This window comes from Harpia harpyja, chromosome 6 (assembly GCF_026419915.1).
Source record: "Harpia harpyja isolate bHarHar1 chromosome 6, bHarHar1 primary haplotype, whole genome shotgun sequence".
Classification (NCBI taxonomy): domain Eukaryota; kingdom Metazoa; phylum Chordata; class Aves; order Accipitriformes; family Accipitridae; genus Harpia; species Harpia harpyja.
Genome location: NC_068945.1, coordinates 35,293,995 through 35,308,485, shown reverse-complemented (window position 1 = coordinate 35,308,485; position 14,491 = coordinate 35,293,995). Strand labels below are relative to the sequence as shown.

At 43.4% G+C, this 14,491-nt stretch overlaps 1 long non-coding RNA gene across 1 annotated transcript; it reads right to left on the bottom strand.

Moving 5' to 3' along the window:
* Window positions 1-6,138: 6,138 nt before the first annotated feature.
* Window positions 6,139-13,817, bottom strand: LOC128142829 (uncharacterized). The gene is made up of 2 exons (XR_008235522.1): window positions 11,641-13,817; window positions 6,139-8,399 (listed from the first exon to the last, which is right to left on the bottom strand). It is a non-coding gene; the product is annotated as an uncharacterized LOC128142829 (long non-coding RNA).
* Between the last annotated feature and the right edge of the window lie 674 nt (window positions 13,818-14,491).

The window sequence follows — 14,491 nt, the reverse complement described above, 5'->3', positions numbered from 1 at the left end:
TTGGACCATCTCCTACACCCAGAGGCTTCTATTCAGAAATACCGCAGACAGCACCGGCCCCGCTCAACACATCCACATCCATGGAGTGTTACACTGATGTGTGTGTTGTCTGGACAGAGAGAGGTATTTAAAAGATAAGATTCACACTAATGCTGAGGCTTTTAAGGCTGAATGCAATCAAAGATGCTTTAAACTTTACACCTTACTTTAATTCTCATCTTATATTCTCATCTATCGTTTATGGTTGGACTCAATGATCTTAAATGATTCTATGTTCCCTGATAATTAAATCTATATGTTAAATATCAAAAGGTTGTGGTGGAAGAGATGTCGTACTGGGAGGCACTATAGAAGTCTGTCAAGCTCATCAGACTTGCCAAGACAGTTTAAACATTACCAATGAGCATTTTGGGGAGAAGAAAATCAGAGGTACTGAAGAGCTCATTAACGTACCAGAACAAAACTAATGTCTGGAAGTTAAGCCCAAATCCAGCTAGAACCGAGGTACTGACCCTTTTAGCGATGAACTGGAATTTAGAAACCACGACCAAAGAGCAGGCGGTTCTCCTTCTCCTGCCATCTCCAGATCACATCCAGATGCCTTCCTGTGATCTGCTTTGTCTGAATACAATCAGTGGTCTCGTTACAGGGCCAGGAGAGAGAAACCTAGTTTGTTGTCTATAGGATATCTCACGGGAAAAAACCAGTGGTCCCGAGCCACACGGATGCAGCCTCGGTGGCTTCAGGTGTCTGGAGTGAGGTGCAACCTTGGGAAGAAGCCGTGACAACCCAGCTCCGGTCAGGTGTGGTGATGGGCATGGCTATGTCATGGTGCACCACACAGAGATACTTGAGCCAACACTCAAGTCTTGCTGAGAGAAAGTCTGCAGGGCCGTACTGACATTGCTTCAGGGGTCAAGGTAGTACTTTTGGGCTGTGCAGCACTCCTGTACCTGGTGATTGGCTTCTTTAGAAGGGTCTTCAAATTCGCCCTACACTATAAAAAAAAAATTGGTAAAATTAAGCTTGAATTTATATTGCTTATGACACGAAAATAAAAACTGGAAAACCAATTCATGCAGCAATAAGTGGAAGTCCTCTGATTATTTTTCATATTCCGTTGACAGACTGAATTTCACCCACAACTGTGTATTCATTTTTAGAGGTGGGACAAGTAAAGATGGGCAAGGGGAGAAAGACGCTGGGGCTTTTGCTGCCAGTGCAGCTCGGAACCATTCTCCTCTCCTCACAATGTGATACAGGCAGTGGATGCACACAGACCATGCATTTTAACTGGGAGAGGGCTGTATTCTTGGCTCAGTAAATTCATATCTGATTTTCTTTTTAATGCAAACTGCAGCGTGTGCCTAAGAGATTAATCAAAAAGATGAAGTAGTTTTGGTATCCATTCAGGAAATGCTACATTAATCACTGATTTTCATTTACATTACAAAAAGAAATTATCTGAGAGGCCTGACGTCAGGCACTCAGAATTCCATATATTTGCTGCTAGAAGTCTAATAAGAAGATAAAAATTGCTTCTTTTGTTTTGCTGCTGTCCCACATCAGTCTATTTCTTCAAGGCAGTACCTGGTTGATATACTTAACACTTTATGTTTAAGTCAATATTTTTAGTTCTACTTAGCTTTTGAAATCAAATATTCAGAGACTTGACCTGTTCTTCTGGGCAAAATGACTGCTTCAGATGCCTCTATTAAAATATTAATGTGAATTTAAGATTTCATTATAACTATGACTTTAGTCTGCACTTTTGATTCTAATTAAAAATAATAAATCTGTCAGAAAAATCTAATTCTATACCTTCAGAATCATAATAAAACAGGAGCATTTCATACCTCAATATTGTTTTCCAGTAATTCAGCTTTAAAATAGGAAGAAGAGTTGTTTTTAATGACAACATCCCAATAAAGAATTTATGTTAGTGTCCTGTTCTTTATCATTAATAGTAACTTCTCATATTAAATCACCAATGGGTTTTATTTGAAATTAAGTTTTCCACTCAGGTTGTCCATCCTGTATTCCACTGAATAGAGGCAAAGCGAAAAAAAAACCCCAACGCATCCGCAGTAGCCATACTCAGTAAGGTTTTATATAATATTTTCAACAGAACTTGATGTCAACCACTAGTTTTAAACAGCTTCTCCTACAATGTCTATGAGAGGAAGGGTGCTAGGAGGGATTAAACATGATAGTTAACTTCTCCTGCTGCCTTGTTTTGTATTCATAGTAATTGTTGTTGCTATGTATTTATTAATTCCTTTACCTACCAATTTTCTGTGACTCTCTGGGGAGTGGTTTCAAAGCCAGAGGGGTAGGTGCGGAGCAGTATCTTCCAGAAGCTTGACATGAATTTTGTAGTTCATAGCTTAAAGAAACAAACATTGTGAAATGGGCTGTGAAGATCTCTCCAGTAAAAAGGGAGCGAGCATTTTAACATAAATACCTGATAAGGTGTGGAAAACTGTCAGCCACCCTCATACATACCCAAAGGTTTTCGCAATAGCTATTTGCAGAAACAACATCCACAGTTGTGAGATTTTTACGGGCAGGAGATTATCACTCAAAGGCTGGGAACAGGATTTATCTCTGAATATGTAGGGATGGTATTAAACTCGTGAGGTTCAGGCACGGACCCTCTCCACCCAGAAACTGCCTCTCTGAGGGAAAGTTTTGAGCATTACATTAAGAATTCAGGTTTTCTGTTGCCTATTTTCTCTCTTGGGTTCTATGGAACACAAAATCATAGAAAAAAAAACAGGTTGTAAGGGAGCTCTGAAGGCCTCGAGGCCAGGCCAGCTTTTAAGCTAGGTCAGGTTGCTTGAGGCCATGTCTGGTCAGCTTTTGAGTATTTTTTGGGATGGAGCTTTCACAACCTTTCTGGGCAACTGGCTTTAGTGTTTAACCACCTTCATTGTGGACATGTTTTTCAATACATGCAGTTGAAATTTCTCTTGTTACAACTGGTGTCCATTGCCTCTTACCCTATTAGGGAAGAGACCTTCTTTATGCAGCTATGAGAAGAGTATGGCTCTACCTTTTCTACAACTACCTTTTAGGCCGTGGAAGGCTGCAGTCAGGTGTCCCTGAAGCCACCTCTCCTCCAGGCTGAACCAGCCCAGGTCCCTCAGCCTCTCCTCACAGGTCAAGTGCTCCAGCCCCAACCAGCCTGGGGGCTTTCTGTTGAACTTGCTCTGGTTTGTTGATGTTTCTTGTACTTTACAGCCCACAAATGAACCCAGTAGGACAGCTGCAGCCCATAGCTGCTAAATGGAGATGAAGAGTCATTCCCTCGACCTGCTGTATCCTTGCTAATACCTTACGAGGCTGGCCGCCTTCACTTCAAGGGCACACTGCTAACTCAAGGTTCAACTTGTCCATGAGGACAACAGTTCACAGGTCTGTTTCTGCAAAGTGCTTTCTAGCCAGCCAATGCAGAGTCTGTGCCGTTGCATAGGCTTATTCTGTTCCAGGGGCTTTACATTTGTCATTGCTGAACATCATGAGGTTCCTGCCAGTCCATTCTTCCAGCTTGTTGAGGTCTCCTAAAACAGCATCTTTGCCCTTTGGTGTGTCAACTGCTATCTCCATCTCGTGCCATTCACTAGCTTGTAGACTGCATTCCCCCACATCGTCCAGGGGAAGACACTGAATAGAATTGGCCCCAGTATCAGCCACTGAGGAACACCAGTCATTACTAGCCACTCAGTAGACTTCAAGTGATTTATCACTACTTTTGAAACCTGAAGGCCCATCCAGTTATTCACCCATCTTGTATCCTCCCCATCCACCTACACCTCCTGAGTTTGGCTACAAGGACTTTTGCATCCTTCCACAGAAGGAAGCCTGGTTTCAAGAGGAAGGATGGAAATTGCTTCCTTCCTTCCTCCTTTAATTTCTCCTGTTCCTTTCTGTCTTTACTGCAGATCGCTCACTGTGGGTGAGTGTTGTAGCATCCCATGCTTATATAAAAGGTGAGTGGCAACATAGATTTTTTGCTATAATTTTTGAATGAAAGAGGCTGTAATTCTATGCCATTGCTGTGAATCCAGGGAGGTCTAAGTATGCCTGCTGTAGTAAAGACATCTGCTCGCTGTGCTATATTTGAGCTGGCATTGAGGCTCGCCCACAGATTGAACATGGCTTTGATACTGAGGCACTTTCTCTCTTTGATAATTTATGTCTGTGCATGGATTCCTACTGCGCCTAAAAACACATTGGGCAACACATACTCTTGTTCCCAGCACATTGCTGGTTTTCCATCAACCCTCTTCCTTCTCTGTTATCAGAGAGAATCTACACTGGGGCTTTGTGCTACAACGCAAGTGGAGACCTCAGTGATTTCCCTAAGAAAATTGTTTATTTTAACAGGCTCTCCAGCAGAAGTCCACCACAGCCTGGTATTTTGGGATTTGACCATCCAGACTGGAGATCTGCCTGGAAGATGCTGTATGTTCCTCTCCCCCTGAATCTGGGTTTTATTTCCACAGGAGGAAGAAGGAGTGAGATGGGAGATAAGAGAGGGTGATACACACCCAAGCCAGAAAGCCAGCATGCACACCGAGATTGACTGCTGCAGGTACAGCTAATATTGGGCAAGGAGATGTTATGCAGATAACATCACGTTTTGTTTTCCATCAGCAGCCTCAGTTTTAGCGTATGTGGCCCACATGCTGGAGACTGCTGCTGTAGCAATCAATCCAGTATTTATGCAGTTATGAACTAGTTATGAAATTTGTTCTCAGCAGTTGGAGAGAGATCAAGTTTTTTATCTTTGTACTCTACCATGTTCTTCCACATCTTTTCAAAACAGACAATGATCCATGCCCTACAAGTCCTTGAGGTGACTGGTAGTCCCATCTTCTTGTAAATCTTAACTGTAATGCACAATTTCCCCACGCAGTCAGTATTTTCTGTGTTGTCTATTAGATGAGTATATACCAGTCTGTGTCTTGTCAAGGCAGCAAGAGAAGAGAAACTTCTCAAGCAGTTATTAAAAAGTATAGAAAGAGGCACATCTTAATCTCCACTTCCTCGAAGACAGCACAACCTAACACTTCGCTTGGTTGAGATTCCTGTCTCTGCCTGGGATTTACACAATTATTAGTTTCCTGTTAACGCTCACTGCCTTTAAAACACCTTTATAGCAGTTCTTTCTCATTCTAAAAAGATGTCAGGGTAGGACATCTTCTGTTTGACATAGTAAATAAGCCAGTAGTCAGGGCAAACATACCTGGAATTGTATAAAGGTGAGTTCAGGTCTTCCATTCGCCCAAGTTTACACTTTCTGCTGTACCCCACCAGACTGTACAGTAATCTTCAGGTGGCAGGAGGAGAAAGGTGGCTCAATATTGCCTATTGAAGGTGCTGCCCTCTGCATGTGAAAATGTGAGTAAGAGAAGTTCCTTTTACCAAATATTGAAGAAGATGTTTGGGGCATTTCAATTCCTATTTTAATATAAATCAGGAATTTTATTGTAAAACTTGACCTCTGATTAGATCATGCAAAGTGGAATTTTCAGAAGGATTTACGACCCACTGTCCCAGGATGTTCTAGGGCACTGGCTTGTGCTATAAGGATGGAGAAAGGAACTTGAATCAGGATTTCCCATTTCGATGCTCATCCACTGTGATCTTAGGGAGTGCGTAGGGGCATCAAGTTTTCCCTTGAGGTATGGTTAAACTAGGGGAGATAAAGAAATATAGCAAACTGGTTTCAGCATCAGGTAAGTGTAGTGCAACTCTATCCTGCCCAGGTGTTGGTGGTCTGCATGTACTCACTATGAGGAACTTAAGATGATTGTGAAAATTCAGTGGCAGAAATTGATGTGCTGAAGAACTTTTACCTCATGGGGGCAAGAGAAGAAGAGGATGTGATACAGTAATTTGGGTCCCAAATCCTCTTTGGGTTGTCAGACCTCCAAAAAGCCTCTCTCCCCATCATTGTTTTATGTGGAAGAGCCAACATGACTGATGACTCTTTATGTTTCCTCTACCGCTGAGAATACCTGTATACTGCACCCTTCAAATCACCAACATGCTGCTGCACTTACTCAATATAGATTGCAATAATTTCAATAATTAAACCACAGAATTATTAAATGACTTGAGAGACTCCAGCAGGAATATTGGAATTTTAATGGGTTATGATAAAAAGCCCTCTTAAATAAGAATGTAAAATAGCAATAGTTGTGCTCACAAGTGCAAGTTGTACAAGTCAAGAAGGCTGAGTGTAGAACAGTTTGAAAAGAAAAAAGCCAGACTTTGTTTTTATCCTAATTTACTTTCAAAACCTGGGCTTTTGGGCACACTGCACTGTGCTCAGCCTGATTTACTTTTATTATTTTTGTTGCTGTTTTTGTTCTGTCAGTTTTTCTGTGGGCGCTCCCCCCCCCCTTTTTTTTTAAATAATACTTTTTGTATATTTCTTGTTCTCAAAGATGATTTAGAAAAAAATTACAGGCTACAAATGTAATCATGAGGCTGGCAGTAGGGTTATTCTGACTAGATATTCCTCCCTGTGTGTTTCTTTTCTAAATCAGGTTTAATGCTGGCTTTCGCAGCACAGCCTACCAATCAACCAGAAAGTCAAAGGGTACTTTTTGGTGTGACCACGCACACTTAACCTCATCTTTCTTTTATTCTTTGGCATAAAGACCCCTTTGGTGGAAGCTATTCTATAAAACTATTTATTGCTTTGCTTTTCTTCCATTTATGTTCACAGATAAAAGAGCATTAAGAGGAAAAATCAGTGTTGCTCTAACCTTGTTCTCCTTCGTGTCGTGAACAAAGCTATAGTGTAAAGTCCAAAGAAGCACTGAAGAATCATGAAAGATTCATATTTGTCATGTTTTCACAAAGTGGATTTAACTGAGGAAAAGTGATTTTGAAACCACAGAAGGGAAGTATGTGTTGCATACGCTATTGGATATTCTCAGCTGGTGAGGGGAATGTGTTACATACAGCTCTATGCCTGAAAGCAGTGATTTTCATTCATTCTTTGTGTTTTGCAAACTCGCCTTTCCACAGGAAGAACGGCTGCGCTTTCAACAAGTGGGGGGCTACAAAGAGTCAGACCCTGGTCTGACAGCCGAAGAGGGGGTCCTGGTGCTCCTTTATACCCCCCCAGCTCTCCCTTTCCCTCCTTGCTGCTGCATGGCACTGCTGCTGCTGCTGCTCTCCATACAGAAGAGCGAGCTCAGCCTGAGAGACGCTGTTTCTGGGATTCTTCCAGGCCCTGTTCTATGAGCAAGGTGGAAGAAACGGAGAAATTTGGGAAAAGCATTTTTCAGCCCCATGCAGCTTCATTCTTGCAGCTTTCCCTCAACCTATGCCTATTTTACATAACGTTCATTCTTGCTGCATGTCTCATTTAGCCTCTGGGCTAAATGGAGTGCGTAATAGTTCAAGCCAGTTGGAGATTGTTCCTTCATGCAATAAAACTGCATTTGCTTCATTTGCCATGAATGATAAGCAGGAACTTCTGCAAATCAAACATCCCTTCTTTTTTTTCTCTGTTACACAATGGTTCATAACAAGAATTTAATTTGTTATTATATTAAAAGATTTTAATTTTTCCAAATGGAAGTCCATTTCTATTCTCTCTTTCCTATTACTTGTATTTATGCTAACACTGTAAAGACAATCCAGCATGGGGCCTTTCATCAAAAATGCATAAAAAATAAGGAAACAAATGATTTCTTCCCAGTGCCATTTTTTGGCTATTATGTTGCAGAATGTAAAAGCTCTGAAGACCTCTTTTGGTTTTGACTCTGCCTGCAAAAGAAGGGATGGAAATACAGACCCATCTCATTTGCTGTTAGTGTGGAGGCAGTGAATCAACCCATTTCTCCCATTTTGCCTTTACCCGGAAAGGACTAATCCTTCCTCTCCGTTTAAAGTCTCCTTCATCCCAAGGCACTCCCATGCACCTCCAATTACACCAACTCCACATCTTCCTGCTGAGCTGGCTCTCTTCCCTGCAACACTTTCCTTTCACTCTGTCCTCAGATGTTTTGTTTTTTTCTCGAACGCGGTGTATTTTCAGGCAAGGTCGGAGGATGATGTCGCAAGTCGGAGCCGGCACGGCTTCAGCAGGCTCCCGGGAAACACCTCTCCTCCTGGCACGCTCTCACCCCCTGCCACGGCTGAGCACCAACGCTCTTGCTTCTTGCAGGCTTGCTTTTAATTGCACAGCGTCGGCAACTCTCCAAAAGGCTGTTAAATGGAGCCACTCTCGCCCCGTCTGGCTGACACGAGGAGATGTGCTGGGTTTGGCTCAGCTGGAAGCGGTTCTCTCCGTGTCTTTTGAGGTACTTTCATAAAGCTCATGGCTTGTTCATTAGGAAAGTGTTACGGCTTGTAGGCACAGTTAATTAGCACTTATGAATAAAAGAAAAGTAGGAAGGAAAATTAGAGGAGTAAGAACAACTTAAATGAACTGGAAGAAGAACAACGTAGGTCTGTAAGAGCAAAGCACTCAAAAAATTAATAAAAAATATATTGATACTGTAGGTTTTACAGTAATTTTTCTTTCCCAGTCTGTCTAACATAAAGCAAGTACTATGTGGCGTGTAGTCCGGCTGAACCTGCACACACACCTAGAGGTATGTCTGTCTGTCAGACAGGTCCCTCTCCGGTGCCAAACAGCCAGGAAACAGTAGAGTACTTCAATAGGGAGAACAGACTGCGTGTAGGGGTGTCATTGATGCTATCATGACATTTTTAACAACCAGCCGAACAAGGACCACTAGTCTCACTTTTACTTTCCCTGTGGCTGCAACACACTATTAGATTTTTTTTTTGCACAACTGTATTACGAAAAGCTTAAAAGCAGGGACTGTGCTGCAGAAGAGCAGAAGAGACAGGTTGCCCTCTTGATGGCTAAATACAGGCACTAAAAATCTTCCTGGAAAAAAGCTATAGTCTTTCAAACAATCCACTGACTACAGGAGGATAAATACATTTTGAGCCTTGCTGCTAGAAGGCAAGAAATCGGGTGTGGCATGTAATTAAAGATTATATCATGGTATGAAAAATACACAAATGGGCTGAATAAAGGCTAAGTATCACTTTGGGCATAACTGACATTTTGAGCCTTTTGAGTGCTTGACTTTGCAATTCTGCTTGTACTCATTTAAGGAGCGTTGTTTCCATGATTGAATACAAGCATGATCAGTAGGCTCAGTACAGCCAATGCATCCTATTTATCCATTAATCAATACACACACTTTACATCGTCTAAGAGAATGAATCAGTAATCAGAAGAAATTTCTGCATCAGCTATCGCAGCACCTCAACAATTCGGGGATAAATCAGGGCGGAAGCAAGGAGTTGTGGCAAACTTTGCTCTTCCTGTGGGAGCAGGAGGCTGTGGCTCTCTTCTAACCTTTTTTTATTTCCTTTGACTCCGAATAGTGCCAGCGAGTCATTTCAGGGAAGAAAAGCTGCCCATGAACCACGGGTTGGCCACTACTGTCTCTTTCTATCTATCCGTTTATGCTGGGCGTTCACACCCTCCCTGCGTACCTAATCGTCTTGTGCTACCCTTTTAATAGCAACAGCGATGTTGCAAGACATGTTAGCCTGGAAGACGCATTTCCAGTTTGTGCTGTAGCTGTCAGGGGTGATCATTTTCCCCCAATACTGGATTTTACAGCAATTCTGTGCAGTTCCAAAATTTCCTGTCAAAAACCGCCTTGTCAGTAGGCTGTTGGGTAAGAAGGGAAATCGAGATTCTCATTTTTAGCATTAGGTAGAAAAGGAAAAAGCAACCATGATCCTGTATGACAAGTCAGATGATCCAGGACTGCGTGATAGGAAATAAACATCAGGCTGGGGCTGAAATAATTGAAGAGCCAAAGGTTTTCTTTCCTAGCAGAAATAATCCAGTAAAGATAAAGGCCTTGCGCTCTCTTTCCCTGCCAGCATTTCTTTGCTCCCAAGCTGGGTCAGACTCAAAGCTTGTCAAATATTTAAACAAATCAAATATAGTTCATAGCTTTCGCTTCACAAAATTCACTTCATAAATAGTCTGTGGATATTCCTGAATCATTATGCCAGCTCTATAATTAGGAAGAGAAACGGATATTTCATGCAAATTTCATCAAATACGATCTTCAGTGAGTAGCACTCTTAGCCATAACACGAGCCCAAAAGTTGCTCTGAGGTTTTTCCCTCCTAATTCTCAGTTTTCACCTGGCTCCTGTGAGAATCTCCTGCCCCACTGAGACGTTCAGCACACCTCCCACTGAGACGTTCAGCACACCTCCCTCTGCCCCAACTCTCCCCCAGATGTCGAGCTGCCTCCCCCATCAGCAGAAGACATTTTTACCTTTTCCTGCCAATGAAGCGAATCTCATCTTTTACACTTGGGAAACAGTCTTCCTAATTATCTCTGAAAGCCTCAGATGCTCCACCTCCTGTGTACGAGGGGACTCCAGCTCCACCATCACATTGCAATTTCACATGCTGAGGATTTGTTTTAGACAGCAGTGACAGCACATGAGCGAGGGGTACAGGTACAGTGACATGACAGAAGCCTCAGGTCATCTTGACACACACCCCACACGTCCCCCCAGTCCTCATTTTGGGAACATTTTGATCATATTTATCTTTCTGAGTGCCAGCAGCTATAGACCTAGGCGAGGAACTTAACCTGGAGAAAGACTTAAATCGGGTTTGCAGCTAAACAAACACTTGAGGTCTGTAAAAGGAGTCTCATTTTCTATTTTTTTAAAACCAAGCCCAGGGGCGAATATGACATGCTTAATAAAGTGTGTAGGGTGATGAGAACAAGAGACATCAGGAAGAGGGTGAAAGGAGGCATCCCCCATCTAGCACGCACGTGCACACGTGTGCACAGCCTGCGAAACAACCCGGAGGGATGAGCAGTCCAGTGGGGCCACAGGGCAGCGGCATCGCTGGAGGACTGGAGAGCTGCTGGGACTGCCTGCACAGGTGGGTACCGGCTCTGCAGGTAAGACAGGCAACGAAGAAGAGGAGAGGAGATGCCCTCTGGGCGAAGAAGCAGCTCAGAGGTGCAGAGCATTTCTATGGGACAGGCGATGGGCTGGGTGCGGGCTCATGGGTCACAATCAGAGGAGAAACCAGTGAGGGTGGCATCACGTGGGAGGATGCCACCTCACCTGATCAGGGTGAGGGCAAACACGAAGACTTCTTTAGACAGCTCAAGCCTTCGTATCACAGACCCTTGTTCTTTGGGGCACTTTCACCTCCTTTCATCTGCTGGAAAGGCAACACAGCAGGACACAAGTGTTGAGGAAGATTTCTAGAGGTGTCAGGGAGAATGTCTTGATAGAGGTATTGGGTGGACCAAGCAGGGTGATGCTCCCCAGCACCTGCTATTCACTGACAAGGAAGAGCTGGTTGGGGACATGGTAGTCGGTGGTATCCATGGTTGTAGTGACCGCTCAATAGTGGGGTCCAAGACCCCGTGAGGAGTGAGAAAGAACTGCAGCACAGACCTGGGACTCCAGGCGAGGAGGCTGCTGCTTGTTCGGGGAATTGGTAGGTGGGATGCCATGGGGCAGCTCTGAAAGATGCTCAGAAGAGCTGGCAAGCTTTTAAGGATGGCATCCTCCAAGGACAGGCAGGGCCCACCTTGATATTCTGGAAGACGGGTGGGTGTAAGAGGAGCTGGCTTGGCTAAACAGGAGACTCATTGCAGAGTTTCAGCACAGAAAGGCAGCATACAGGAGGTGGAAGAAGAGACAGTGTAAAAAAGAAGAGAGCAATTATGGGGAAGACAGCATTTATTGGAAATATTCTCTTTTCTCCAGGGAAGAAAGTATTTATAAGAATCTAGAAAAAAAACCACAAAGAAGCCACATACCACTCTATCTTCAGGCAGAATTATCTGAAAAATATTTCCTGAGGGAAATCAAGTTCTCTCTAATGTCTCAAGTCATAGATGACATATGGAAGCTCCTCTAATAATTTTTGGCCTGAGACACTGGGGTAGCAAACCCAGAATGCTTTCAATAATAAAAGAAAAATAACAAACTATCAACACATGCAAATTAGCTCTTTGAGAAAGGTTTTATAGTGCACAGGGTGACAGACAATTTCTGTTGAGAGAGAGACCTTCTGTGATGGTGTCTTTTCAATTTTCCACATGACTTTCAAACAAATCAAACCTGCTTTGCTGCTTCATGAACCTAAAAGTTAGAGGAGCGAAAGCCTAAGAGAAGGATAAAACAGCACAGCCATAACTTATCAGTAAAGGTGAAAACAAAAAAAAACTCCAAACCTTGAACTTATGGGACAACAACTAATTTCTAGGAAGGAACTTGCCTGAGGCACGGGGCTATGCAGAAAAGCAGGGCAATTCTCAACATGGGGCAATTGGTTGTAATAATGGAAGATAATGATGGAGGGGCTTGGTCTTGTCACTCACTTCATTGCCTGGCTTCCCTTCCTTTCCCAAGCACTGATTAGTCCAAGTGTCCCTGTGGTCTGTAATAAAGCTGGACCTAGCACTGCTCCCATAGGGCGGATAATGCAGCTGTTTTTTCCTGAGATTCAGAGGCATCTAGGCATCTAATTGTCACTTGTGTCTTTGGCAACCTCCCAACAGATGCTCATCAGTTTGGAAATAGCCATCTTGTTAAGTTTTGAAATTTGTCAATATGCAGTACTGTACCTGGGGGAATCCTGTACACAGGGAGGTCAAATACATTGAGGCACCTAAAATGCTGCTTTGGTCTATTGTTAATTTGACCCACTGAAAATGTCCCTCTTGCTCTGAAAAACGCATGGGCTGTATTCAGCCCAGAACTGGCAGTGACAGAGAACACAGGCAGGCTGAAGGATGGCAAGTATCAGCCTAGAGGGAATCAGCAGGGGAAGAAGGGAATGAAGATTAGAAAAAGTACTGTTTTATGCATTAGGCAACTAGGGATGATAAACAAACTTCCTTCATCAAGCTCTGAAGTCTGAGAATCTTAGGATGAAGATGTTGTTAGGATGTTGTTACCACAAGTAGCTGAACCGGAACAAACAAGACCCCTAGTCAGCCAAGATGCTGAACACAGCAGCTCATCCCTATAATGTTATTTTGCTTTGGCATTATTGCAGTTAGAGAAAGATGCCTTACACAAAATGAGACTGGAGCTCTGGTGGTGTGGTACAGTAGCTTCCTGCTTCTGTCAGCCCAAACCAGGTAGGAATACAGCCGAAGAGTCTCTGGGTGTTTTATACGCAGCACGTGGGTATCCTGATCAAGCCAAATTTCTTCTTTGCTTTTGAACCAGCAGAGCTCTTCTGACAAAATCTGATAATGGGAACATTGACCACAGGAATATGTCCTTAGTACAGCTGGCTTCACATAAAGCTGGTATGTGACAGGCAAAAGCATGAAAGGACAGACAAGGACAAAATGTAATTCTGAGAGAGGCAAGCTAGCTGAAGTTACTAAAACAGACCAAGGGCTCAAAAAGGGCTAGTGGGGTTTGCTCAGTTCCTAGCTTCTCCAAATCAAACGTTAAAAATGTTCATTAATGTTTAGATTTTACGGAAGTAGAGAGAAATGTGAAAACACTGAATACTGAGATTTAAATATTTAGTCTTAAAAAATATGCTGACTTTGAGTCATGTGAAACACAAATTCATGTCTCCTTCACTCCCCAGTCACTGAGTTCCTGCGTTATGCTGGGAATGAGCTGGAACTCACACTAGTAAAACACATCCTCTTCTGCGTCCCAGATGACGGGATGTGTCAGCTGATGGCCCTGCCTCCATCACAGTCCAGAAACATGTACCATCTCTCACCCCTCTCAGCTGAGCACTTCAGGGAAAATCGAGTCAGTTCAGACCACGCACAGAAAGGGGTTTACTGCAAAAAGGGAAGTCTCTCCTCAGCCTCGCCAGGCATTCAGTCCCACATCTCTAACAGTGGGAAGACTACGCTACACGTTGTCTGTTTAGATTGCAGACCCCTGGAGGAAGGACTTGCTCTGTGCCGTCACAAGCCAGTGACCACAAGATGCTGGTACAAGTCCCTGTGCAAGACCCACAGGTCATCTGCCTCACCCCTGGCTCTGTGAAAGCCAGGAAGACAACCAGAAAGCAGAGCCCCAGGGACTGCCAGGGCTCTGTATTTCAAAGTATGCAACGCACAGTTTGAACAAAGCAGGCAAACAATTCATCAAGCTGCAAAGCATTTGTTTTATCCAGGTGTCACCTTCGAAATTTAAGACAGAAATGAAGTAGAGGTTGCTCCTCAGCTCCTCAAAAAGGCTCCAGCCACGTACAACCCCACTTGCTGTGGTCTGCACCATTTTCAGGCAGCATCGAGTCACTCGCAGCAGTATTTCAAGTGCTACTGGGGGTGGGATGCAGGACAAGAGCTCTCTCAAGGTCAGATCAAGCCAAAGCTTGACAGTTGCAACCCAGTGCAAGGGCTGAATCTACTTCTCTCTCTTGCTTTAATTTTGAAGTCTAGGGATGATAA